The sequence below is a fragment of the Bos grunniens genome, chromosome 28 (genome assembly GCF_055505025.1).
Source record: "Bos grunniens cultivar Pamir isolate PY7600 chromosome 28, Bosgru_T2T1.0, whole genome shotgun sequence".
Taxonomy (NCBI): Eukaryota; Metazoa; Chordata; class Mammalia; order Artiodactyla; family Bovidae; genus Bos; species Bos grunniens.
In genome coordinates, this window is record NC_141192.1 from 33,110,775 (window position 1) to 33,137,805 (window position 27,031).

At 37.1% G+C, this 27,031-nt stretch overlaps 1 pseudogene across 1 annotated transcript; it reads left to right on the forward strand.

The window, feature by feature from the left end:
* Positions 1–785: 785 nt before the first annotated feature.
* On the forward strand, positions 786–26,579 carry LOC147343111 (uncharacterized; annotated as a pseudogene). Its single transcript, XR_015156653.1, has 5 exons — positions 786–2,244; positions 4,855–4,901; positions 13,201–13,327; positions 13,587–13,682; positions 22,748–26,579. The product of XR_015156653.1 is annotated as an uncharacterized LOC147343111 (transcript).
* The last annotated feature ends 452 nt before the right edge of the window (positions 26,580–27,031 follow it).

Below are 27,031 nucleotides of genomic sequence, written 5' to 3' on the forward strand. Positions count from 1 at the left end.
TTGTTGATTTTTGACCCATATACAGGTTTCTCAGGAGACAGGTAAGGTGGTCTGGTATTCCCATCTCTTTAAGAATTTTCCAGTTTGCTGTGAGCCACACATTCAAAGACTTTCTCATAGTCAATGAAGCAGAAGTAGATGTTTTTCTGTAATTCCCTTGCTTTTTCTATGATCCAGTGAATGTGAGCAATTTGATTTCTCGTTCCTCTGCCTTCTCTAAACCCAGCTGGTACATCTGAAAGTTCTCCGTACAAGTACTGCTGTAGCCTAGCTTGAAGGATTTTGAGCATTACATTAGTAGCATGTGAATGAGTGCAATTGTATGGTAATTTGAACGTTCTTTGGCATTGCCTGTCTTTGGAATTGGAATGAAAACTGAACTTTTCCAGTCCTGTAGCGACTGCTGAGTTTTCCGAATTTGCTGGCATATTGAGTGCAACACTTTTAACAGCATCGTTCTTTAGAATTTGAAATAGCTCAGCTGGAATTTCATCACCTCCACTAGCTTTGTTCCTAGTAATGCTTCCTAAGGCCCACTTTACTTCACACTCTAGGATGTCTGGCTGTAGGTGAGAGACCACACCATCGTTATCCAGGTCATTAATATCTTTTTTGTATGTTCTTCTGTGTATTTTTGCCACCTCTTTTTAATCTCTTCTGCCTCTGTTAGGTCAGAATTGCCTCTGTTAGGCTGGAGTTAATATTGTCTTAGAATTACCACTGGTAGGTTTGTCTTTAAATTACATGAGAAACAAAAGAGTTACTAACAAAAACCCCAACAATACTGGTTTTTATGTTTACCTATGTAATCTTCACTGGTATTCTTTATATGTTATTATGTCTTTAAGTTATTGTCCTGTTGTTGAGTAGCCTTCCTTCTTAGGCTAACAGACTCAGTTAAGAATTTCTTGTATGGTAGGTGTGCTGCTGCTGCTAAGTCGCTTCAGTCGTGTCTGACTCTGTGCGACCCCAGAGATGGCAGCCCACCAGGCTCCACCGTCCCTGGGATTCTCCAGGCAAGAACACTGGAGTGGGTTGCCATTTCCTTCTCCAATGCATGAAAGTGAAAAGTGAAAGTGAAGTCGCTCAGTCGTGTCCAACTCTTAGCGACCCCATGGACTGCAGCCTACCAGGCTCCTCGGTCCATGGAATTTTCCAGGCAAGAGTACTGGAGTGGGGTGCCATTGCCTTCTCCAATGGTAGGTGTAGCTTGAGTCAAACTTTAATCAGGCTTATCTCACCCTCATAAGCCCCTGAACCTTGGCTTTCTCCTAATCTGACCAAACACAGATATACCGAATATCCCTCTGTCCCTTAAGGGCTCATTCTAAAAAGGGCTAATCAGAGTCAGACAAATTTCCTGCCAGACTACCCCATCGTGCTGTTTGTTCACCTCCTCCACTCACTTGCCCAATTAGTTCCTGTTGTTCCTGTTAATCCTTCTTATTCCTTCCTAGGAAAGAAGATCCTTTTTCTATTTAATTTTGAGATGCTTTCTGATATTTAAATCAGGGCATTATTTCTACTGCAATAGTCTTAAAAATGTTTCTCTTTACCTGAAGCCTGGATTTATTTTTACTTGATAGCTGAAGTGTCAACTTATGTTTGTCACTGCTGAAAGAAAGGCTTTTATTTATTGCTTACTTTTAAACAGTACCATCTTATTGATAGTATTTCCTAGTATTTAATTCATTTATTTCTTGGGATTTAAAGTAACTTTCCTATTTTTATTCATAATTGACATTGATTTGCAACTTTGCTTCTTTGGGCAACTGCTGTTTTAAAAGGCACATTGGCTGTGAGACTTTTTCTGAGGTACTAAAAAAACCCTCAGGGCTGCATATGGCAGAAGTGATAACCCTAGCCCACAAACTCTGAATTCCTAAAGAAGGTGTCGGATTTCTAAAATTCTCTCAAGGTCCTCCAGGAGCCGGCTTCTGGGAGATAGAGTCTGGAAGTTCGAGCGCTCGCTGCGCGTGGTTATGGGTGGGACTTGCTCGCCTGCAGCTCCTTCTGCGCATGTGCAATACCCTTTGGGCTCTACCTCTAAAGAGTCTCAGGGGCTATTGTGGCAGACGGTTCTGAAGAGTCTAGGTCTGCGCCCCCGGCTGAGCAGGTGCGGCCCGAGTGGGAGTGGCAGACGAAGCAGAATGGTTGGGCGACAGCTGAGGGGTACCCTACGCAGCTCCAACGAGCCGGCGTGGGGCAGGGACCCTCGGCGTCAGAACCTGAGAAGGCGGACAGGTAGGCGCTGCCTAGGCGGAGTCTCCGTCAGGGGAAGTAGCCAGCGTCGGGCGAGGGGACACGGGACCTCGGTGAGGCTGCGGTTCCGCATGTGTCCGGCCTTTCCACGAGGTGGACAGCGTAGACGCGAGCCGCGAGCCGGGCAAGAGCATAGGCGTGATGTGATGGGTGAGCCCTGCCTGAAAGAGGGGGCGGGTTTGAGGGACGCTTCGGTTCAGGGCAGAACTTGGTACACAGGAATTATCCGGCAGTTACCTCGTGACACTTCATTTCCTCATGTGTAAAACTCAAGGAATTAATAACATGTGCCTCGTGGGGTTGTTCAGAAGATTGAATAATGTAACATAGTGCCTGCCAGTAAATATTAGCTGCTGATGTTCATAGAAATAATCATTCTTCTCACTCACTAGTTTGTGGCTCACCCCTCATGTAGGATAGTGTAACTCTCCGCTTTGTGACAAATTAGGACATTGAGACTGAAAGGACAGTTATATATTAAAAGTCATGAAACTATCTGGTAACTAGAAGACAAACATTTTCTCCAAATGTATGGTCTTCTGCCTTTACTGTCTTGATTATGAAAGCCAGCTTTGCATCATCCGCAGCACTTAGCAGAAATAATTTGACGTGTTAAGACATAATTTGAACGTTTGAATATTTCCGTGTAGCACCTCTGTATCTGAGATTTCTGAATGCTTTTGGAGTCCTTGGAACGGGCAGCGTAATTGTTTCTGAGTTCTGTTAACAGTCTAGCTTTCTCTGTGTTCTGAGCAGCATGCGTTTGAGTTTATTCAAGGTCTTACGTGATATTCTGTGGAATAAAGTGTACAAAGAGTTGAACTGAAGGTTCCAGTTAAATGAATTTGTCCCTTAGACGCATTTCTCATCTATTTTGGAATAAAGTGCCTCTTGTGAAGTAAGAAGGAGAAGCCTCTAGGAACAGAATACGACGTGGGAGAGAACTGCTCCACCATTTGAATGAGTTTCTTAGCAGAGCAGGTCCCAGGTTTGAAGCGCCTGTTCAGCATGAATGAAATTTGGATGATGTTGCCACATTCAGAAGCCATCATAGGCTGCCTAGTGGAACAAAGTCCGGACTTTGTTTTAGAAGAGAGGGGAACTGGGCTGAGAGGAATGAGGGAGGGTTAGGCTACTCAGGAAACTTAACTTCATTGGAAAGGTTTTGAGGAAAAGGTATGGGGAAAGGAGCTTTAAGCTAGATTGGAATAAATTCTGTTTTACCAATCCTGGTTTAACCCCACTTTCTATTTTTCACTCACTGGTCCCAGATTTTGAGCTCTTATCATAGTGAATCTGACATCTAAAAATATTCTGATGATTTTCTTACACATATCAGTATAAGAAGAGTTTTCTATTTGTCTTGTTAAAAAGTTGGGAAAAATTGGCTCTGAGGGTGCAAGTGAATTTCCCTGGTTTTGTGTTAGTGGCAGAGCCGAGAAGATATGTTGAGTCTCCTGATACCCAGGCCAGTGGCTGCTGCAACATCACTGGTAAAACGTTTATTAAAAGGCAACTCTTTGAGGATCTATACATTTTAAACTTTTATCCATTTTTAATGGTTTTTTTAATTAGTTGATTTTTTAATTGGAATATCATTGACTTACAGTGCTTCAGGGGTACAGCAAAGTGATTCAGTTACATATGTATTTACACACACACACACACACACACGTATGGATGCATCCTTGCTAAGTCATTTCAGTCATGTCCAACTCTTTGTGATCCTATGGACTGTAGCCTGCCAGGCTCCTCTGTCCATGGGATTCTCCAGGCAGGAATACTGGAGTGGGTTGTTGTGCCCTCCTCCAGGGGAACCTTCTCAACCCAGAACCCATGTCTCTTATGTCTCCTGAATTAACAGGTGGGTTCTTTACCACTAGTGCTACCTGTGAAGCGTATGTATGTGTATATATATGTGTGTGTGTGTGTGTGTGTGTGTGTGTGTGTGTGTGTGTGTGTGTGTGTACATACTTTTTCAGATTCTTTTCCCTTATAGTTTATTATAAGATATTGAATCTTATAATATATATATATAGTTTCTTGTGCTATACAGTAAGTCCTTGTTATTTATCTATACATATACATTGGAAAAACACTTAAAAAGTAATGTTACCTTAAAGTGCCTCCTTCCCTTTTTTCATAGCTTTGGGTGAATTCTCTGTTTCAAGTAGTAAATAAGAAAATAACCATGTATGTTACAATATTTGCTGTATAACTTAATGAAGGCTTAGTGTTCCTTCACTTAGAATATTGTAATTTAACCAATTTCCTTATAATTTTTTAATTTCTTTCAAATAAAGAGCTACATATGTTGTTTTTAAAAAGTAGAAACTAATTTCATTCAGCCAGTGAAAATTTTTGGCACCCAATATCTGCATGACCATATCACAGTCACACATAGACATGTGGATACTTTTTCCATATGTCCCTTCTTGCCCCTTCTCCAGGATGAAAAGGATATTCCTTCACAGAGAAGCATTTTAACCAGGTGATGTTTGTAGCTATTTAAATATGCAAATCCAAGAGTTGCAGGCAATCTGTACCTCTAATGATTTTATTCCTCTTTTTCTATTCCGGCTATACCTTCAGAGATTTCAGCATTTTTCCAAGACCAGCAAAATATGAAGAAATTCTGTGTGAGTTGTTGTAAGTCTTTCTACAGTTTGTTTTACAATGTATTTTATGAGGTTAATGAGTCCTAGACTTGAAACAGAACAGTAGAAATATGTCAAATGAACCTGAGGGAAACAGTCTAGCATAATTGTTCTCAAACTTTAATGTGCATTAAAATCACCTGGAAAGTTTGTAAAACCCAGAATGAGGCCTGAGATTGCAGGTGATGGTGATATTAACCTTTCCAGGCCAGTAGCATTGGAATAGTAAGTCACTAGAGCAGAGTTGGCAAGGAGACACACACACACACACACACACACACTCTCTCTCTCTCTCTCTCTCTCTCTCTCTCTCTCTCTCTCTCTGTCTCTGTCTCTGTCTCTGTCTCTAAGAGGTTATGCGGTTATCAGAGTGAGCTGCAAATATTTCTGACTGTTCTGGTAGTTATGGCCAAAAATAAGACTCTTACATGGCTTTCATTGATCATGTGAATAAAGCTGCCTGATTCCGTTTGGAACCTAAAGACTTTCTGGCATTGAAACCTGGAAACAAAACAAAACCTTTTGTTTCTTTTCATGTAAATGATGAACATCCTTCTAGTGGCAACCATGAAATAAATGCCTGAAATCATTCTTCAATGGATGCCAATAATGGTCCCAAGTAAAACTCAGTTAATGAGGTTTCTCAGGGGACCATATTACTGATGCTTGTGTAGACAGCTTTCTGTTGTCTACAGGATTTTTTTTCCCCACTCCTGGATAAAACTATTGTTAGAACATCTACAGAATAAGTTGACTGCATGTCCTTATAATAAACTTATAAAATTCTCTATCTTGCTTGATATGTAGTGTTCAGTTAATAGAAGAAATTTCTGCACATAATCAAATTTCAGTCTCCTTCATGCAGAATTCTTCCTCATCATTTGCTAGAATTTGGTCAGTATAAGTCACCAATAATATATATTATTTAAACACATGTAAACAATTAGCCATTTTAACTTTAGTATTTCTTGGCTGTGCTGTGTACACAGCATGCAGGATCTTAGTTCCCTAACCAGGAATCAAACCCGTTCCCCCCTGCAGTGGAAGAAGAGTCCTAACCACGGGACCTCTAAGTCCCCTTCTTAGCCATTTTAAAGTGTCAGTTCAGTGGCATTTAATACATTCACAGTGTTGTGCAAGCATCATCACTCTCTAGTCCCAGAACATTTCCATCATCCCTGAATGAAACCTAATACCCTTTAAAGTCATTCTCTATTCCCCTTTTACCCCAGTCACTGGCAACCACTAATTTACGCTCTGATTTTAAAGACTTGCCTCTTCTAGCTATTTTATATAAATGTAACTATACAATTTGTGTTTTTTTGTGTCTTCCTCTTAATATAATGTTTTCAAGCTTCATCCATATTGTTGTATGTATCAGACTTTATTCCTTCCCCCCAGCTTTGTTAAGGTATAATTGACAAAATTGTAAGATATTGCAGTTGTATATCATGACAGTTTGATGTGAAAGGATTCCTCCCATCTAGTAAACACATCTGCCACCTCACGTATTTATCTTTTTTTGTGTATGAGATATTTAAGTTCTCTCTTAGCAAATTTCTAACACTTAGCAAACATTGTTATATAGTACAGTGTTATTGACATAGTCACCATGTTATACATTAGATCCTCAGACCTTTTTCATTTTATAGCTAATAGTATCCTTTTACCAAGATTTCATTTCTTTTCGTGACTCAATAATATTCCACTGTATTGATGTACCTCATTTTGTTTATACAGTTATCAATTAATAGACACCTTACAGCTATTGTGAATAGTGCTGCTGTCAATATTTTATACATTTTTGTTCGAAAACCTGTTTACTGCTTGTACCACTGCATCTTTTCCTGTCTTGAATATTCTCATTAAAGTAATGGTTCTCTTTTTTTTTTTTTAAAGAAAGAAAACCTGTTTTTAACTGTGGTATTGGCTTAGTAGTGCAAGTGCTGGGTCCTGTGTTAATTATTTTTAACTGCATGAGCAACCACTAAACTTTTTCACAATGGCTGCACAATTTTACATTTTTACTAACAATATATGAGATTTCCTGTTTTTCCTCATCCTCAACAGCACTTGTTGTCTACATTTTTTTTATTATAGCCTTCCTAGTGTATGTGAAGTCATATCTTACTTTTCCCTAATAACCAATGATCACCTTTTTATGTGCATGTTGGGTAGTTCTATATCTACTTTGTGGACGTGTCTGTTCATGTCTTTTGTCCATCTTTAAATTGGGTTGTTTAATATCAAAGCATTTTGAGTTCTAGGCTTTCATCAGATATGATTTTAAAGTATTTTTTCCCATTCTTTGACTTGTTTTTCCATTCTCTTGATTGTATATACTTTGAATCAAAAAAGGTTTTAATTTTGATGAGTTTAGTTTATATATTTATCTTTTATCGTATGTGCTGTTGATGTCATATCTAAGAACTTGTTGCCAAATCAGGATCATGAAGATTTACTATGTTTTCTTCTAAAAGTGTTACAGTTTTAGCTCATATTTTTAGGTCTTTGATCTATTTTGAGTTAAGTTTGCATATATAACAGGAAGGGATCCAATCTTGTTTATTTGTATGTGGATATCCCATTGTCCCCACACCATTTGTTGAAGATACTGTTTTTCCCCCTATTGAATGGCCTTGGTACTCTTCTTGAGAATTAGTTGACCAGAGATGTATAGGTTTGTGCTAAATTGCTTCAGTCATATCTGACTCTTTGCAACCCTATGGACTATAGTCCATCAGGCTCTTCTCTCCATGAGATTCTCCAGGCAACAATACTGATGTGGGCTACCATGCCATCCTCCAAGGGAATCTTTCCAACCCAGGGGTTGAACCACATCTCTTATGTCTTCTGCATTGGCAGGTGAGTTCGTTACCACTAGCCCCACCTGGTTAGTATAGGTTTATTTCCAGACGTTCAGTTTCGTTTACTGGATTTTTATGTGTTTCATTATGCCAGTTCTGTACTGTTTAGATTCTCTAGCTTTGTGGCAAGTTTTGAAGTTAAGATGTGTTAGTCTTGTAATTTGTTTCTCTTTGTCAAGGTTGTTTTGGTTATTTGAGGTTTCTTGCATTTCCATGATCTTCAAATTTAAAGATCATGTCCATTTCTGCAAAAAAAAGTCCAGTGGATTTTTCATCAAATATGTGAAACCATGGGGAGTATTCTGATCTTGACTATATTAAGTATTTTATCCCATGAACAAGGAATGTCCTTCCACTTATTTAGGTCTTTAATTTCTTTCAACAAAGTTTTGTAATTTTCAGTGAATATAAGTCTTGTACCTCATTGATTAACTCTGTTCTGAAGTATTTTATTCTTTTGGATGCTATCATAAGTAGAGCTGTTTTCTTAATTTACTTTTGGATTGTTCATTGTCAGTGTGTAGTAAAACAACAGTTTTTTTTGTGTTAATCTTGTGTTCTACAATTTTATTGAATTTATTAGCTCTAATAGTTTTTATTTATTTATTTATTTTTTAAATTTTATTTTATTTTTAAACTTTACATAATTGTATTAGTTTTGCCATATATCAAAATGAATCCGCCACAGGCATACATGTGTTCCCCATCCTGAACCCTCCTCCCTCCTCCCTCCCCACACCATCCCTCTGGGTCGTCCCAGTGCACCAGCCCCAAGCATCCAGTATCGCGCATCGAACCTGGACTGGCAACTCGTTTCTTACATGATATTCTACATGTTTCAATGTCACTCTCCTTTTAGATGGATTCTTTGGGATTTTCTGTGTATAGGATTATGTTCTACAGATAGAGATAGTTTTACTTAACTCTTTCTAATTTGGATGCCTTTATTTCTTTTTATTACCTGATTTTCTCTAGCTGGAACTTCTTTTACAGTGTTGAATAGAAGTGTCCAAAGTGAATATTCTCGTCTTGTTCCTCACTTAAGTGGGAAAGCTTTCAGTCTTTTACCCTTGAATATTTTTAGCTGTGAGTTTTTCATGCATGCCTTTGTATCATGTTGAGAAGTTCACTTCTGTTCCTAGTTTATTGAGTGATTTTATCCTGAAAAGGTTTTTGTTGTAGTCAAATGCTTTTTCTGCTTCATTTGAGCAATTTGTGGGGATTTTTATCATTATTTAGTATATTAAATTGATTTTCTCATGTTGCATTCCTGGTATAAATTCTACTTCATCGTGATTCATGATTGATTGATTGCTGCACCAGATGGCTTGTGGAATCCTGGTTCCCCTATCAGGGGTCGAATCTGTGCCTCCTGCAGTGGAAGTACAGAGTCCTAACTACTGGACTGCCAGCAAATTCCCCATGACCCTTTTAATATGTTGTTTGGGCTCAATCTTACAGTATTTTGTTGAGTATATTACATTTATATTCATAAGGCATATTGACCTTAATTTCATTTCATTGTGATTCCTTTATTTGGCTTAAATATTAGGGTAATTAACACTGGCCTCATTGAATTAAGAATTACAGTTTATCCTTGAACTACATAGGTTTAAACTGCATAGGTCCACTCATGTAGATTTTTTTAAGTGCTAAATATTACAGTACTGCACAGTCCACAGTTGGTTGAGTCTATAGATGCAGAAACAGATAAGGAGGGCCAACTCTAACTGCACTGAGGTCATCACCCCTAACCCCTGTTTTTTTCAGGGGTTGACTATTTCTTCCATTTATTTTTGGAAGAGTTTGGGAAGAATTAGTGTTAATTCTTCTTTAAATGTTTGCTAAAATTCACCAGTGAAGTCATCTGGTTCTGGACTTTCCTTTGTTGAGAGATTTTTGATTACTGATTTGATCTCTTTGCTTGCTATTTACTTTTGTATTTCTTCCTGAGTCAATTGGTTATTTCTGTGTTTCTAGGAATTTATTCATTTAAGTTTCTAATTTTTTGACATATAATTGTTTGTAGTATTGTCTTTTTATTTTTATTTTCTTTTTATTTCTGTTAGGTCAGTAAAAGTATTTTCATTTCTGATTTTAATATTTTGAGTCTTTTTTCTTTGTCAGTCTGGCTAAAGGTTTGTTAATATTGTTGATTTATTTTCAGAGAAGCAACTTTTGGCTTTGTTCATTCTATTTTTATACTCCACTTATTTATCTCTCTAATTTTTATTGTCTGTCTTCTTGCCAGAGACAAGAATATATAATCGTTACTATATCACAGTATCACCAGGATAGAGACAAATGGGGAGAACACTGTCTGATTACAGAAGCAGAGATTGGAGTATTGCACCTTCAATCTAAAGATTGTCACATATTGCTGGCTACCATCAGAAGTGAAAGGGAGGCAAAGATAATATCTGTCTAGAGTCACAGAGGCACTTTTTAAAAATTCTAATATTTATTTAATATTGGTCCAAGTTGATTAATACTGTATTTATTAAAGTCATATAATGTCTTATTATGAGACCATACCACATTTTAGTTTTCCATTTCTTTACTGAAAGACACTTGTCATTTCCATTTTTTCATTGTCATGTATAATACAGGCATACCTTGTTTTATTGTGCTTTGCTTTATTGCACTTAACAGATACTGCATTATTATTATTTTTTAATAAATTGAAGGTTTATGTTAACCCTGCATTGAGTCTTTGGCACATTGTTCCAAAAGCATACGCGCTTCATATCAATGTGTCATATTTTGGGAATTTTCACAATATTTCAACTTTTTCATTATTATTATATTTGTCATGGTGATCTGTGATCAGTGATCTTTGATGTTACTATTGTAATTGTTTTGGACCCCCACAAACCACATTCATGTAAGATTAACTTACATATTGTATGTGTTCTGGCCGTTCTACCAACCAGCTGTTTCCAAGTTTCTTTACCTTTCCTCAGGCCTCCACATTCCCTGAGACAAAAAAGTATTGGCATTAGACCAGTTAATAACTCTACAATGGCCTCTCAGTGTCAAAGTGAAAGTAAGAGTCATACATCTCTCACTTTAAATCAAAAGCTGGAAATGATTAAATTTAGTGAGGAAAGCATTTTGAAAGCCTAGACAGACCAAAAACTAGGCCTCTTGCACCAAACTGTTAATCAAGTTGTGAATGCAAAAGAAAAGTACTTAAAGGAAATTAAAAGTGCTACTCCAGTAAACACACACATGATAAGAAAGTAAAACAGCCTTTTTATGATATGAAAGTTTTAGTGGTTTGGATAGAAAATGAAACAAGCCACAACATTCCCTTAAATGAAAACCTAATCCAGAGGAAGACCCTAATTCTCTTTTCTTCAATTCCATGAAGGCTGAAAGAGGTGAGGAAAGCATCAGAAGAAATGTTTGAAGTTAGCAGAGACTGGTTCATGAGGTTTAAGGAAAGAAGCTGTCTCCATACCATCAAAGTGCAAGGTGAAGCAGCAGGTGCTGTTGTAGAAACTGCAGTAAGTTATCCAGGAGATCTAGCTAAGGTAATTAGTGAAGGTGGGTATACTGAATAGATTTTCAGTGTAGACAAAACATCCTATAGCCAGAAAAAGACAGAACTTCCCTGGTGGTCCAGTGGCTAAGACTCCATGTTCCCAGTGCAGGGGGCCCAGGTTTGATCCCTGGTCAGGGAACTAGATTCTGCATGCTGCAACTAAGAGTTCATATGTTGCAACTAAAGTTCTTACATAATGCAACTAAAAGATCCCACGTGCCACAGTGAAGATTCCATGTGCTGCACCTAAGATCCAGCACATCAAAATAAATAAATCTTTTTTTTTTAATCATTAAAATGTCAATTTTTAAAAAAATTTGAAGATGCCATCCAGGTCTTTCATAGCTAGAGAGAAGTCAATGCCTGGCTTCAAAGGACAGGCTGACTCTCTTGTTAGGGGCTATTGCAACTGTTGACTTTAAGTTGAAGCCAGTGCTCATTTGGCATATGAAAAGTCCTAGGTCCCTTAAGAATCTTCTCTGCTTTTGCTCTGTAAATGGAAGAACAGAGCCTGGATGACCTCACAGTGGTTTACAACATGGTTTGGTAAATATTTTAAGCCCACTATTGAGACTTACTGCTCAGAAAAAAAAATTCCTTTCAAAATATTACTGTTTGTTGACAGTGCACCTAGTCATCCAAGAGCTCTGATTGAGATGTACAATGAGATTAATGTTGTTTTCAACGCCTACTAATACAACATCTGCAGCCCACAGATCTAGGAGTGGTTTTGCTGTTCACATCTTATTATTTAAGAAATACATTTTGTAAGGTTTTAGCTGCCATAGATAATGATTCTTCTGATGGATCTGGTAAAGTAAGTTAAAAACCTTCTGGAAATGATTCACCATTCTGGAAACCATTAGGAATGTTTCTGATTCATAGGAAGAGGTTTATGTATCGACATTAACAGTCATTTGGAAGGATTTCAGCCCTCATGGATGACTTTGAGGAATTGAAGACTTCAGTGGAGGAAGTAATTGCAGATATGATAGAAATAGCAAGAGAACTAGAATTGGAAGTGGAGCATGAGGATGTTACTGAATTACTCCAATCTCTTGGTACAACTTTACTGATGAGGAGTTGCTTCTTATAAATGAGCAAAGAAAGTGGTTTCTTGAGATGGAATCTACTCTTGATGAAAACTGTGAAACAGTCTGTTCAGTTATGGGAAGTAAATACTCAGGTTCCTACCTACATTTTTTTCTAAATCATAAATTTGTAAATAAATTTCCCAGATGCAAGAGTAACCAGATATTTTGGACACCCCTATTCTACAGGTGTTAGGTCCAAAATTATTCAATAACTCATTCCTTGAATACCTCTATAGCTTTTAATCTTATCATAGTCCTGAATGGCACTCTCTTATGTGCTAATTGTTATTCTTTTAACTATATATTTTAGATGTATACATGGTTATGCTGTGGCCCTATGTTCATGAATATTACTCTAATATTTTTTTTAACCTCCTCAGTGAAACCTACCCTAATAGCAGGAATAGATCTTTTGTCCCCTTTGTAATCTCTATCAACTTTGCACATCTTCTCACTATAATAACCTCTTATTGTAGTTATATACATGTATGTTTGTTTTCAGATTATATGCACCTTGATAAAAATAACATTGCTTTGTCTTCAGATTCCCCCAAAGTAGGAGAGTTCTTTATGGCTTGCAGGCACCAATAACTTATAACAATAGTAGGGAATATCTATTATGATTTCTCCCTCTCCAACCAAGTAGAATGCAAAAGTAGACATCACACACTTTTTTATTAATTCTGAATAGTGAACAGTATAACCACTTCATGCATATTTTCCATGTCTCCCAGTTACGTTACTTGAATTTGAACACAAATGTGCTATTTCAGGGATCCTTATCATTTGAGGATGTAACTGTGGGCTTCACTCAGGAGGAATGGCAGAAGCTGGACCCTGCTCAGAGGACCCTGTACAGGGATGTGATGCTGGAGAACTATAGTCACCTCATCTCAGTGGGTAGGGATTGTTTTCCATGTAGATTCCTAGTTGCACATCCTTGCTTGGTTGCTAAATCCTGTGGAAGCTTTTTTGGGTTTGATCATATTTAGGCTTCAGATTTAGGGTGATTAGAAGGATTGTTGAAACACTATAAAGAATGTTTTTCTTTTTCTAGTAAAAGTTTGAAATGGGTGTCTGAAGCTTCATTTTCTGTTTTCTTCAGAAGCCCCAAAGCCTGTGAGTCTAGCCCAATTCCCATGTCATTTCCTGTTCACAGGGTATTGCATCCCTAAACCAGAACTGATCTTCAAGTTGGAACAAGGAGAGCATCCATGGGTATTAGAGGCAGAGTCTCCAAGCCAGAGCTACCCAGGTGAGTTAGGGTGTGTTAAACAGGACACCTGGTGACAGGTATGAATTCTTTTTATTCTTAATTGTTGCTCATATGTTCATTTTTTTATTCAACAAATATTGAGTACCCACGAGCATCACTCAGGTTTTAGGTGTTGGAAATACACCAGTGAACTAAATTTCACCCCTGACCTCATGGCGATTACATTCTGATAGGGAGAGGACAATCAAAAAATAATAACACATGTATATACATAAAATTTGCCACTAAATACCAAGGAAATCGAGAAGGGTAAGAATGATGGAGTGTTATACTTTAGAAAGGATATCAAGAAGGGCTTTCTGATGATATCAACTTGAATAAAATGAGAATGAGAATTGTGGAGAGTCTTGATGGCAAAGGTAACATCAAATGTCAGTCTACTAAGGCAGGGATGTATTTGATGTGTTTGAGGACACATAAATATCACTCTGGATTGGGGGAAAAGAATGAGCAATGAATAGTAAGAGTTGGCATTGTAAAGGCAGTGGGAGCTCAAATTATGTAGGGCTATTTGGGCCATGATAAGGACTTTGATTTTATTCTGAGATGAGAAGCCATTGGCATAATTTAACCCAGTAAGCAACATACATTGATATGTCTTTTAAATTGATCTCTCTAACTGCTGAGTGAAGAAAATATTGGGGGAAGAGGGCTGAAAGCAAGAACATCAATCAGAATAGTATTTCTGTCTGTGTAAATGTGACGGTAGCTTATCCTTGGTTGAAAGTGGTGAGGAAGAATAAAAGTGATTGGCTTATGGATGTATTTTGAGGGTGGGAACCTATAAGATTTGCTGTTGAATTGGACAAGGAATATGAAAAAAAGACAAGAATCAAGAAAGACTCCAAGGATTTCATCCAGAAAAACTGGATCAATGAGCACCAATTGCCAAGATTGGGAAAAAATGGGGAGAAACAGCTTGGGAGGAGTCAATAGGAGTTTAAATTGCACACATCAAGTTTCAAGTGACTATAAAATATTCAGGTTTACTTGTGAATCAGCATTTGGGTATATAAGCAGAAGTAGATTAGGGAAGAATCCAGGTGGTAGATATTTATTTGAAAAGTGTCAGCTATCACAGTATTTAAAGCTTCAAAATGTAGTATTTAAAGCTAAGGGATTAGATAACATCTCTCCTTAGGAGGAGGAATGCACATATTTGAAAGGTCTTAAGGCTTATACCCTGGGACACTACCTTTCAGAAGATATGAGAATGAGATGGCTCAGCAGAAAAAAGAGAAGAAGCATTTGCAGATTGGGTGGAGAATGTGGTGTCCTATAGCTAAGTGAAGACAGTATTTAAAGGACAGAGTAAACTTCTTTGAAGAAGGATGTGTGAAGTCAGCATTTTCTCCATCCTTGCCTCAGGTCATCCAGATTCATTAATATAAATGAGCAATACAAATTCAGTTTATGACACTAGAGAATATCTAAAATCGCAAATCAGCACAAGTATAAAAGTGTTAAAATCACTGAAAAACTCAAGTAGGAGTATATTTATGGCAGGTGGATGGACAAAAGCATTTCTCTTAGTAAGAGAAATTGGCAAAGTACTTTTCGGGGACAAAGTCAAGTAAATACTCTTGAGGTGTGAAACCTAACCTTTAGATTAACCACAATGTTGCCCCCAGGGAGGTAGAACTTCTTTGGATACAGTTTGGTTCTGTAAAGCAAACTCATTAGGGCTAAGTGTGGAAACAGATACTTAAACCGTATTTTTAAGTAGCAGTCTTATTTCTCTGACAATGTAAGAAAAGAGACTTTCTGTTTGTGGGGAAAAAAAAAAAACCCTCTTAGACACCTAAATGTGGGTTAATGAACTTACATGCTGTCTTAGTGGGTAATCCTAGAACACTGAATTTAAAGCAAAAACGTACTTGATAGTAATTAGCTAGGATGTACAGTCAGTTCAGTCACTCAGTCGTGTCCAACTCTTTGTGACCCCATGGACTGCTGCACGCCAGGCTTCCCTGTCCACCACCAATTCCTGGAGCTTAATCAAACTCATGTACAGATCACCTTAAAAAATGAGCAAATGAGGAGTAAGGCTGGTGAAGAGGAATGGTAGGTACAAAGGGGCCATTACCTAGTTAGCTATGGCTGTATGATAAGCACCTCTGGTTTCACAGTCAGCAAGACTTCATAGTCTTCATGTGAACCACTGTGTCCTCAGACAGTCTGCCAGAGAGGTGGAAGGGAAGTTTCTGTCTTCTTGTTCCTCTCTCATTAGATAAGACTGGTCTGTAGAGTGTTTAACTCCCTCTCACTTATGGATTATATCAAACAACCTCTCTAGGTAACTGCTGGGGAAGCCAGAGTCTTCATGGCTCCAGTTCAGCTCCTTAGGCAATGTAGTCTCTGTGAAGTCAGCACAACTTTTGGTGTTCCTCAGTTGGTAGCTGCAGTGGTGCCAACCCTGACTCCATGATTACCAACAGAACAAGCCACTTGCTACTCTGTTGAGAAAGGAATGCAGATCCGAGTTGATCTATATACCGAGTCTGGTATGTGTGTAAAGCACTTGTTCATAAGGAATTATCCTGTTGGCCTAAGACATGGCTCTATTCCTTCTCCCAAGTAAACCTCATCTAGTTGGCTGTTTCTTAAAAAGCTCATGTTCTTTGAAGCTGAATAATCAAAAAGGAACCAGCACAAATTCATTCAAGACAATTATAAGAAAAAAGGGGTGGAAAAGGTAACAAAAGTAGTAGATTAGATAAAGTTGTCTTATGATCACAGGGAGAAGGCAGTGGCATCTCACTCCAGTACTCTTGCCTGGAAAATCCCATGGATGGAGGAGCCTGGTAGGCTACAGTCCATGGGGTCTCAAAGAGTCGGACATGACTGAGTGACTTCACTTTCACTTTTCACTTCATGCATTGGAGAAGGAAATGGCAACCCACTCCAGTATTCTTGCCTGGAGAATCCCAGGGACAGAGAAGCCTGGTGGGTTGCTGTCTGTGGGGTCTCACAGAGTCGGACACGACTGAAGCAACTTAGCAGCAGCAGAAGCATGATCATAGTAGTTATAAAGTACATAAGAAATGTTATAAAATATTGAATCATGAATTTTAAATAGGATAATGCATCAATTACTATTGTGATAGAAGAATTCAAGAAATCTGCTGCTGCTGCTAAAAGATGAGAAAGATGAGAAAGATAAGCAAGAAGAAACTGACATAAAATTTGAAGTAAATAACAGGGAATAAAAGAGATTCAATATGCATTCCATAAAAGCAATTCCTTCTCCAAAATAGAAAATCTTAATAACAGCCAGAGGGAAAGTCACATTGCCTCCTAAGGAATGAGACACTGCTCAGTTGAGTTCAGTTCAGTTGCTCAGCTGTGTTCGACTCTTTGCGACCCCATGAATTGCAGCACACCAGGCCTCTCTGTCCATCACCAACTCCCGGCATTCACCCAAACTCACATCCATCAAGTTGGTGATGCCATCCAGCCATCTCATCCTCTGTTGTCCCCTTCTCCTGCCCCCAATCCCTCCCAACATCAGAGTCTTTTCCAATGAATCAGCTCTTCGCATGAGATGGCCAAAGTACTGGAGTTTCAGCTTTAGCATCATTCCTTCCAAAGAACACCCAGGACCGATCTCCTTTAGAATGGACTGGTTGGATCTCCTTGCAGCCCAAGGGACTCTCAAAAGTTTTCTTCAACACCACAGTTCAAAAGCATCAATTCTTCGGTGCTCAGCTTTCTTCACAGTCCAACTCTCACATCCGTACATGACTACTGGAAAAACCTTAGCCTTGACTAGACGGACCTTTGTTGGCAAAGTAATGTCTCTGCTTTTTAATATGTTGTCTAGGTTGGTCATAACTTTCCTTCCAAGGAGTAAGTGTCTTTTAACTTCATGGCTGCAATCACCATCTGCAGTGATTTTGGAGCCCCCAAAAATAAAGTCTGACACTGTTTCCCTATCTATTTCCCATGAAGTGATGGGACCAGATGCCATGGTCTTAGTTTTCTGAATGTTGAGCTTTAAGCCAACTTATTCACTCTCCTCTTTCACTTTCAAGAGGCTTTTTAGTTCCTCTTCACTTTCTGCCATAAGGGTGGTGTGAGACACTGCTAGAGACATCTAAATTGAAGCAAAAAAAAAAAAAAAAAAGTCAATCTAGAATAATGAACTCAGGAAACTATTTTTTAAACGATGAGATTTGTCTAAGAGAAATAAAGCCAGATACTAGTTAAAGGCGATATAGGTTTTATTCATTAGCTATTGCAGTAGGGGGATAAAGTTTTTTTTCTAAAACTGAGTTCAACTCTAAATCCAGCAAAGACAGCTGAGGATTTGTAGCCAACAGAGTGAAGGGGTAAGTGAATAGAAAATTACTAAGAGTTAACATCAAGAGTAAGGAGATTCTTGCTAAACTGACCTTACAGAATTCTTGCTAAATTCAGGCCAAGGGTTTAGATATCAAGGTTGAAACATGAGGAACTTTGGGTGAGGAAATACCAAGGGTGAGGAGATTCTCCCTAGACTGACAAGGATTCTTGCTAAAACTGCTCAGGAGAAATAGACACGAAAGGCAAGGTTGAGACCTAGTCAAGAATAGGTCTCAGAGGAGCTTAACTAAAATTTAGTCAAGGAGAGAATCTTTGTCAGGATATATCATTAAATTTGGATTGGTTCTGAGATAGATTATAGAAGCAATACCTTTTACTGTATAATTTTGTTAGTATAATTCTAACAGAGATACTACAGGAAGAGAAAAAAAATGAAACCTAAAGAATACTTGAGAGGAGTGGTAAACAACAAGAAATTAGTAAACTTATGGGTAAGTCTAAATAATATATGGGTAAAAATAATTATGATACCTAATTTGTATGGCTAAAAAAGACTATGATATACTAAAAGACAGTTTCATAATTGAATTGGGAGTTGATCAAATTGCATTTGATTCTTCTGTTAGAAAAAGAGTTTCAGATTATAGAATCACTTTAGATTTTAAGTTAAATATTAATGACAAAATTTAAGGGACAGCCACCTAAAGTGGAGAAACAGGTGTGTATAACTTTCAAAGTTGTATAGAGGAGAAAATGGAAAAGATAACAAAAAACCAAATCAGTCTAAAACAAAGGAAGAAAGGTAGAGTAGAAGTAGTGATAAAGCTGACAGATATAAAGCAGAAAGTAAAATGTAGGAGACAATGTGATATAATAATGACCATAATTGTGTAAGGACTAAATTTACCAATCAGAAGTAAAATTGTCACATTGGATCTACAAAAATAAAATTAATCTCTAAGACATAAGATTTTAGTGACTTGATATTTGTCTTTAGCATCTTTTGCTTTTGCAGTATTCAATGTTTTACCTGTCTGCAGAGTATCTCTCATAGGATACTCCAGTTCATCCAGTATAGCAAGAACTACTATTGAAATCATTATTCACAAAGCACAATCTTCCATACTTATTTTCATTCATTAGATTCTATGAACCTTCTACTCTTAAAACTGACATACCATCATTTTATTTTTCTCTCATCCTTTCTTACAGATACTATTGTTATACTTTTGTAAAAGCATTAAAAATATTTTTATTTTCTCATTTTCCACTGAGACCACCCAAAACACTAACCATATTCTTTTAGTTTGTTCTAATTTCCAAATGAAATTATATTCCCCCCAAACTATTTAGTTTATCATGTTATTAACTTGAGTTACTTTTTCCCCAAAATGTAATATATGACATCTAAGTTTTTCTTTTTTAATCATGCTTAAAATACTGCTATATCTCATCTCTGTGGAACAAAACTGGGGGTGCTAAACTCCCATTTAATCCTTCATGAATATGATCCATATATATGCTTTCCTTTCCTACAGCTATGTCTTGGATTCTGTATACTTAATGATTCTCATGAATTAGTATGTGAAAGTACATGGAGCAGAGCCTGGGTTGTGGTGATAGTTTGTTAATTTTCCTGTTATTGTCATTATTAACATTTTTTAGCTTTTGTTTTTACTCTCCTTTTTAGATTGTTTTTTTGTTTCCCCAGCTTTTTGAAATGTTTCTTGCTTGTTTTGATTTGCCTTATCAGCTATAGATTCTGATTCTTGGTAGTGTATGGATATTGAATGAGGCTATTTTCTTATCTATGTTATACTTTCTCCAAAGACAGCCTATCTTATTTTGTTATATAACTTATAATGGATATTGGATCATTTCTTAATTGTAACTCTTGATGAATGAGAGGCCCTTTATATTGATTTATTCAGACAACACTGAAAGAAAATAACTTTTCAATTCAGATATTGAGTTATAAACCTCTAGATTCCTGTTCAGAAATTAAAGGTTTGAACAAAACTTGAGATTTGTGTTTTTGAAACCACACGACTTGTTAAGAACCACTAATTCCAGTACTCAAAGGAAATCTGAGGTAAATACTTGTAAGATCATAGATTTCAGTTAGAAAAAGGAGGAGAAAAAAAAGACAGCTGAATATTTTAAATTTTAGCAGTTAATAGAGGTTGTTTATGCTACAAAGGGTTAGGGTGACTGTGTGGATCACAATAAACTGTGGAAAATTCTGAAAGAGATGGGAATACCAGACCACCTGATCTGCCTCTTGAGAAATCTGTATGCAGGTCAGGAAGCAACAGTTAGAACTGGACATGGAACAACAGACTGGTTCCAAATAGGAAAAGGAGTACGTCAAGGCTATATATTGTCACCCTGTTTATTTAACTTATATGCAGAGTACATCGTGAGAAATGCTGGACTGGAAGAAGCACAAGCTGGAATCAAGATTGCCGGGAGAAATATCAATAACCTCAGATATGCAGATGACACCACCCTTATGGCAGAAAGTGAAGAGGTACTCAAAAGCCTCTTGATGAAAGTGAAAGTAGAGAGTGAAAAAGTTGGCTTAAAGCTCAACATTCAGAAAACGAAGATCATGGCATCTGGTCCCATCACTTCATGGGAAATAGATGGGGAAACAGTGGAAACAGTGTCAGACTTTATTTTTCTGGGCTCCAAAATCACTGCAGATGGTGACTGCAGCCATGAAATTAAAAGACGCTTACTCCTTAGAAGGAAAGTTATGACCAACCTAGATAGCATATTCAAAAGCAGAGACATTACTTTGCCAACAAAGGTCCGTCTAGTCAAGGCTATGGTTTTTCCTGTGGTCATGTATGGATGTGAGAGTTGGACTGTGAAGAAGGCTGAGCGCCGAAGAATAGATGCTTTTGAACTGTGGTGTTGGAGAAGACTCTTGAGAGTCCCTTGGACTGCAAGGAGATCCACCCAGTCCATTCTGAAGGAGATCAGCCCTGGGATTTCTTTGGAAGGAATGATGCTAAAGCTGAAACTCCAGTTCTTTGGCCACCTCATGTGAAGAGTTGACTCATTGGAAAACATTCTGATGCTGGGAGGGATTGGGGGCAAGAGGAGGAGGGGACGACAGAGGATGAGATGGCTGGATGGCATCACTGACTCGATGGACGTGAGTCTGAGTGAACTCCAGGAGTTGTTGATGGACAGGGAGGCCTGGTGTGCTGCGATTCATGGGGTCGCAAAGAGTCGTACACGACTGAGCGACTGATTTGATCTGATCTGATCTGATGCTACAAAGGAGTATTATTCAGTGTTGTGACAGAATTAGATGTACAGAATGTAATTGTTTTTAAATTTCAATATAAATATTACTTGGAATTGTAGAGATGTTGTAAAGATTTATTTGGAAACAGATATGACAGAGTGTAATTTCCCTGATGTTTAATGTTTAGGTTCTGAGCAAAGCCAAAATGGAAATGTAAGCCTGTTTACTGAAAGTCTTGGTTGAACTTGATAAATTTCTGGCAATCTAATAGTCTGTCATTTTGAGAAAGAATACATTTATTATAGCTTTGTGGTGTGATAGTATAGATACCCAATATGAATATAGTTGGTAAAAAGTATTTTTTCCCCTAGAATTGTATCTATAGTCTTATTTGTCTAATGTTGCTTGGAAGCAAAGGGATCTGGGCAGGTTTTTGAGTAAGGTCATCATTGTTATATTGTATATACTGAATAGGAAGATAATAAGGTGAAGTCTAGCTGAGAATTCTTAGGGTAAATAAATATAAGTATCAGTAATTATTTTAGGTTAGGTCCTCCATGGTTTTAAATATAAATAAAACACAGAAATGTAGAGATTTGTTTAAAAGTTAAAAAAATGTATTAATGTATTAAACTCATCACAGCAAATTTAAGATGAGGAAAAGTTAGCATTTGTTAGTAGGGTAAGATAACTTTTGCAGAAACTTAGAGAATAATATGAATATACCAAAACTGAAAACAAATAGTTCTGGCCCTCTTTCAGTCTTTCTTGTCTCTTTGATTTTACATTCCTGGTAGACATTTGTAGACTTTGTAAGTCACATGAGTAGAGGGAGAATAAGAAAGTAGGCTGCTACAGGTCTTCTTATGCAGGAACAAATTGGTGCTTTTCTATAAATTTAATTTTATATAAATTTAATCAGTATAATAAATTAATATATAAAACATTAAAATAATTTTAAAAAGAGAATTCAACTAGAAACACTGGAAACATGTAAAGCATAGAGATTTATCTATAGTATATTAAGTATAATAAAATTAGATAATGTCTAATTTGTTTCCTTCAAAAGATCAAATCAATCCTCTGATATCTCTCCAGGGTACTCTTATATACTAATCTTCATTTCCTTTCTGGTTTTCTGCATTTCTCAGACCTGGCTCAGTCTTTTTTCCCCAAAATATGTCTTCCTTTATTCACTGTGCTTTTATTTATTTTTAACCCCTATAGTAAGTCTTGAAGTATTTACCTATGTAAACATTGTCAAATGTAGATGTCTTTATTCTGAGTTTTTATTCCCCATTTCCACTGTGTCAAGTTTTGTTTCTTTCTTCTAAGCTGAAACAATGGGGCACACAGACATCTTGGATTACTCTTATTTAAAGAAACTGAGTCAATCATATAAAAGGGTATTTGTATATAAGGGTAAGTTTATCATAATTATAATAAAATTAATAATGTACAGTTTTTTGCTTATTTCTAGCAGTCTGCAGGATTGTTAATCGGCTGGAACAGAGTCAGGAAATGCACGACAGAGATTTCTGGCAAGCTCCATTTATCAACGACAAAACACTTGACTATATAGAGAGGTAATGTATTAGGAAAAATGTTTAATTTCAGCACATACCCAGTTCCTTTCATAAAAATACCCTGTAAATGTGACACAAGTGGGATGAGTTTGAAATATATTTCAGAATTAATTATTGAGAAAAACTATTTAAGAAAGAAGTTTGATGATCTCAGTGCATATGAAAAATTATTCCTTCATGTTAACCATGAAAAGCTCATGTAAGAGAGAAACCTTATGAATTAATTCAGAATAGAAAGTATGTCAGTGAAAATGAAGACTTCTTTCCATATGAGAAAATTAAACATGTAGAGCAGTCTTTTGAGTATAAAGAATGTGGTGAAGATTTCTGTGAGAAGACAGTTTCATCACATATAAACAAGCTCACAAAATACAAGGTCCTTGTGAACATAATGAATGTGACAAAACATTCTGTAATTATTCAGTTCTCATGGTCAATAAGATAAGGGAAAGTCTTTATGAGTTTAATGAATATGGTAAAACCTTTGAAAAGGTACCTCTCTTGAGACATTTGAAGCTGAAAGATTACGAACATAATGACAGTAGATAATTTCAGCAGATCAAACTTTCTTGACACAGGAGAAAGAACATTTGAACGTAATAACCTGGGGGAACCTTTCTGGAAGTCAGTTCTTAATGTAACCCAGAAAACGTGCATAGGAGACAAGGTCTATGAATATAATGAATGTGAAAAAGCAGTCTGTGAAAAGTCAAAACTCACCAAACAGCAGAGAGTACATACAGGAGAGAAACATTTTGAATGTAATGAATGTGGGAAATGCTTCTCTAGGAAATTCCTTCTCACTTTACATCAGCGAATCCACACTGGAGAGAAACCCTATGAATGTAATGTATGTTGAAAATCCTTCTCTAGGAATTCATACCTCATAATTCATCAGAGAACTCACACAGGAGAGAAACCTTATGAATGTAAAGAATGTGGAAAAAGCTTCTACCATAAGCCATATCTCACAATACACCAGAGAATTCACACAGGGGAGAAACCTATGAATGTAGTCAATGCGGGAAAACCTTCATAAGCAACTCAGTTCTCACAATACATCAGAAAACACACACAGGTGAGAAATTCTGTAAGTGTAATCAGTGTGGGAAATTCTTCAGGAATTCATACCTTACAATACATCAGAGAACTCACACAGGTGAGAAACCATATGAATGTAAGGTATGTGGGAAAACCTTTTGTCATAAGTCATATGTCACCAAACACCATAAAACTCACATAGGGGGGAAACCCTATTAATGTAATGAGTGTGGGAAAACCTTCAGTCGCAATTCAGGCCTAAAAGTACACCAGAGAACACACACAAGGAGAAACCCTATGAATGTAATGAATGTGGGAAAACCTTCAGTCGCAATTCAGGCCTAAAAGTACACCAGAGAACACACACAAGGAGAAACCCTATGAATGTAATGAATGTGGGAAATCATTCTCTGAGAAATCAGTCCTCACGGTACATCAGAGAATACATACTGGGGAGAAACCTTACAAGTGTAATGAATGTGGAAAAACCTTTTACAATAAGTCGGATCTCACTAAACACCAGAGAACTCACACAGGTGAGAAACCCTATGAATGTAAGGAATGTAGGAAATTCTTCTCTAGAAATTTATATCTTACAGTTCACCAGAGAACTCACACAGGGGAGAAACCCTATGTGTGTAAAAAATTTGGGAAAACCTTTTACTATAAGCCTGACTATACGGTACATAAGAGAACACACAGAGGGGAGAAGTTATATTATTGTGATCAGTGTGGGAAAACCTTCATTTGCAATTCTGTCCTCAGATCACATCAGAGAACTCACACAGGGGAGAAGCCCTATGAATGTAACAATTGTGGGAAATCTTTCTCTGAAAAATCAGTCCTTATTGTACATCAGAGGATACACACAGGGGAAAAACCTTATAAGGGTAATGAATGTGGGAAGCCCTTCTATCATAAGTCAGATCTCACTAAATATCAGAGAACACACACGGGAAAAACCCTATGAGTGTAGTCATTGTCGGAAAACCTTCAGTTGCAACTCAGGTCTCAAAGTACATCAGAGAAGGCACATAAGGGAGAAAGCCTATGAATGTATTGAATTTGGGAAAACCTCTAAGAAATCAGTTCTCACGATATATTCAAAATTACATACATGGGGAAAATCTATTAAATATATTAATAGCAATGGGAGAAATCTTAGTACCTAGCTATTCATACCTTGAAGTACTGTGGAAAATTCATACAGGACATGGCCCTTATTAATGTAAAGTGGTAAATTTTTTACTCTTAAGTCATATTCTAAAACAAATGAAAGAGTTACCATGGGAGAAATTACTATGAATGTGGTGAATATTGTTAATAAGACAACTTAAAATGAATACATGTGGAAGAAACCCTACTAATATATGTAGGGAGTGTGTGGAAATATAAATTAAGGCTTATTAAATAACTTAAGTAGGAGATAATCTTATGAATCAAACAGATGTGAGAAAATTTTCTTCCAGAAGTTGGCCACTACTAATAGATATACCACACCTGGGGGAAACTGTCAACATCTTATATGTTTTTTGAGACCTTCATACACAAGTTGTACTTATTGCATGTCAGGCATATAATAGGGATGATATCAATAACCCAGCCTATGTTAAAAAATGCCATTTTATTGAACAAGAAAATTGATACTAAGTTGAAATCTTAAAGATTTTTTGAATGTGACGGTTTTAACAGAATTCAGATTTTATTATAGCTGAAGTTTGTTTTGAAGGAAGTCTATCAACTTAGGAAATATGGACAGAAATTTTCCTTATTCTAAATGTTATGTTGTGTAGTAATTTCAAATTTTTTCATAGAAATAAAACTGAAAATAGACATTTACAAAAATATTAACTGTGGAATGTGAAGCTTTTTTAAAAGCACACATTGAATAATCTAAGTCTCTGATTTTACTTTTGGAGAAACACATGTCGCTAATGGTCCTCCCCATCATGAGTTATTACATGTGTTTGATGAATCTGAACCCCAACTGTGTAATTACTCATGCAAATACAGTTCCTGCATGTCTGTGTTTTCCTATCTGCGGTTCTGTGGTTGGTTGAATCCACAGATGCAGAACCTGAGGGTATGGAGGACCTACTGTGAAAGACTTGAGCATCAGCTGATTTTGTTATTCAAAGAGATATCCTGGAACCAATCCCCAGCAGATGCTAAGGGGTGACTGTACTGCCTAATGGTTTGGTTCAGCCCCAGGCCTACCTCTGGGGCATCTCAAAATGGACTAGATCCACATCAGAACAATTGCCAGGATCAGCAAGAGGTAGCTTTGGGACTGGTTCTGCTTCCTCTTACTATGTTTAGTAACCAGAAACATTGAGTGTGAATGAGCTGGTGTACTGGCTAGAATACTCTAGTATATATGACTTCAGTGCCCCCATCCAGATTCACAGGAAGCTTTTCATAGTCCATTCTACAACCTGTAACCATTTACATCTTCCACAGATTCTAAATTTGGTTAATATTGATCCCACACATGTCATACTTTTACAATAATGCATATATATCATTGCATGTATATATGTGTAATAACATTGTTTTACAAGTAATATCAGTGAGAATGTTTTATACAACTTGCTTTTGTCTTCAAATGTGTTGTTTTGGTATTTATACATGTGGGTATATTTGCTTTAGTGGATTCATTTAAATAAAAGAACCCAAACTAAAAAGTGGCAAATGATTTGAACTGATGCTTCACAAAATAAGATACGCAGTGGCCAATAAATAAGTTAAAAATGCCTAACATTATTATTCATCAGGGATATTCAAATGAAAACCACAATTAAATAAAATAGCTATTGCTAAGTCGCTTCAGTCTTGTCTGACTCTGTGCGACCCCAGAGACGGCAGCCCACCAGGCTCCCCCGTCCCTGGGATTCTCCAGGCAAGAACACTGGAGTGGGCTGCCATTTCCTTCTCCAATGCATGAAAGTGAAAAGTCAAAGTGAAGTCGCTCAGTCATGTCCAACTCTTAGGAATCCCATGGACTGCAGCCTAACAGGCTCTTCCGTCCATGGGATTTTCCAAGCAAGAGTACTGGAGTGGGGTGCCATTGCCTTCTTCAAAATAGCTATTAGAATAGCTATATAAAAAAGTGACAATATGAAGCATTGACAAAACTG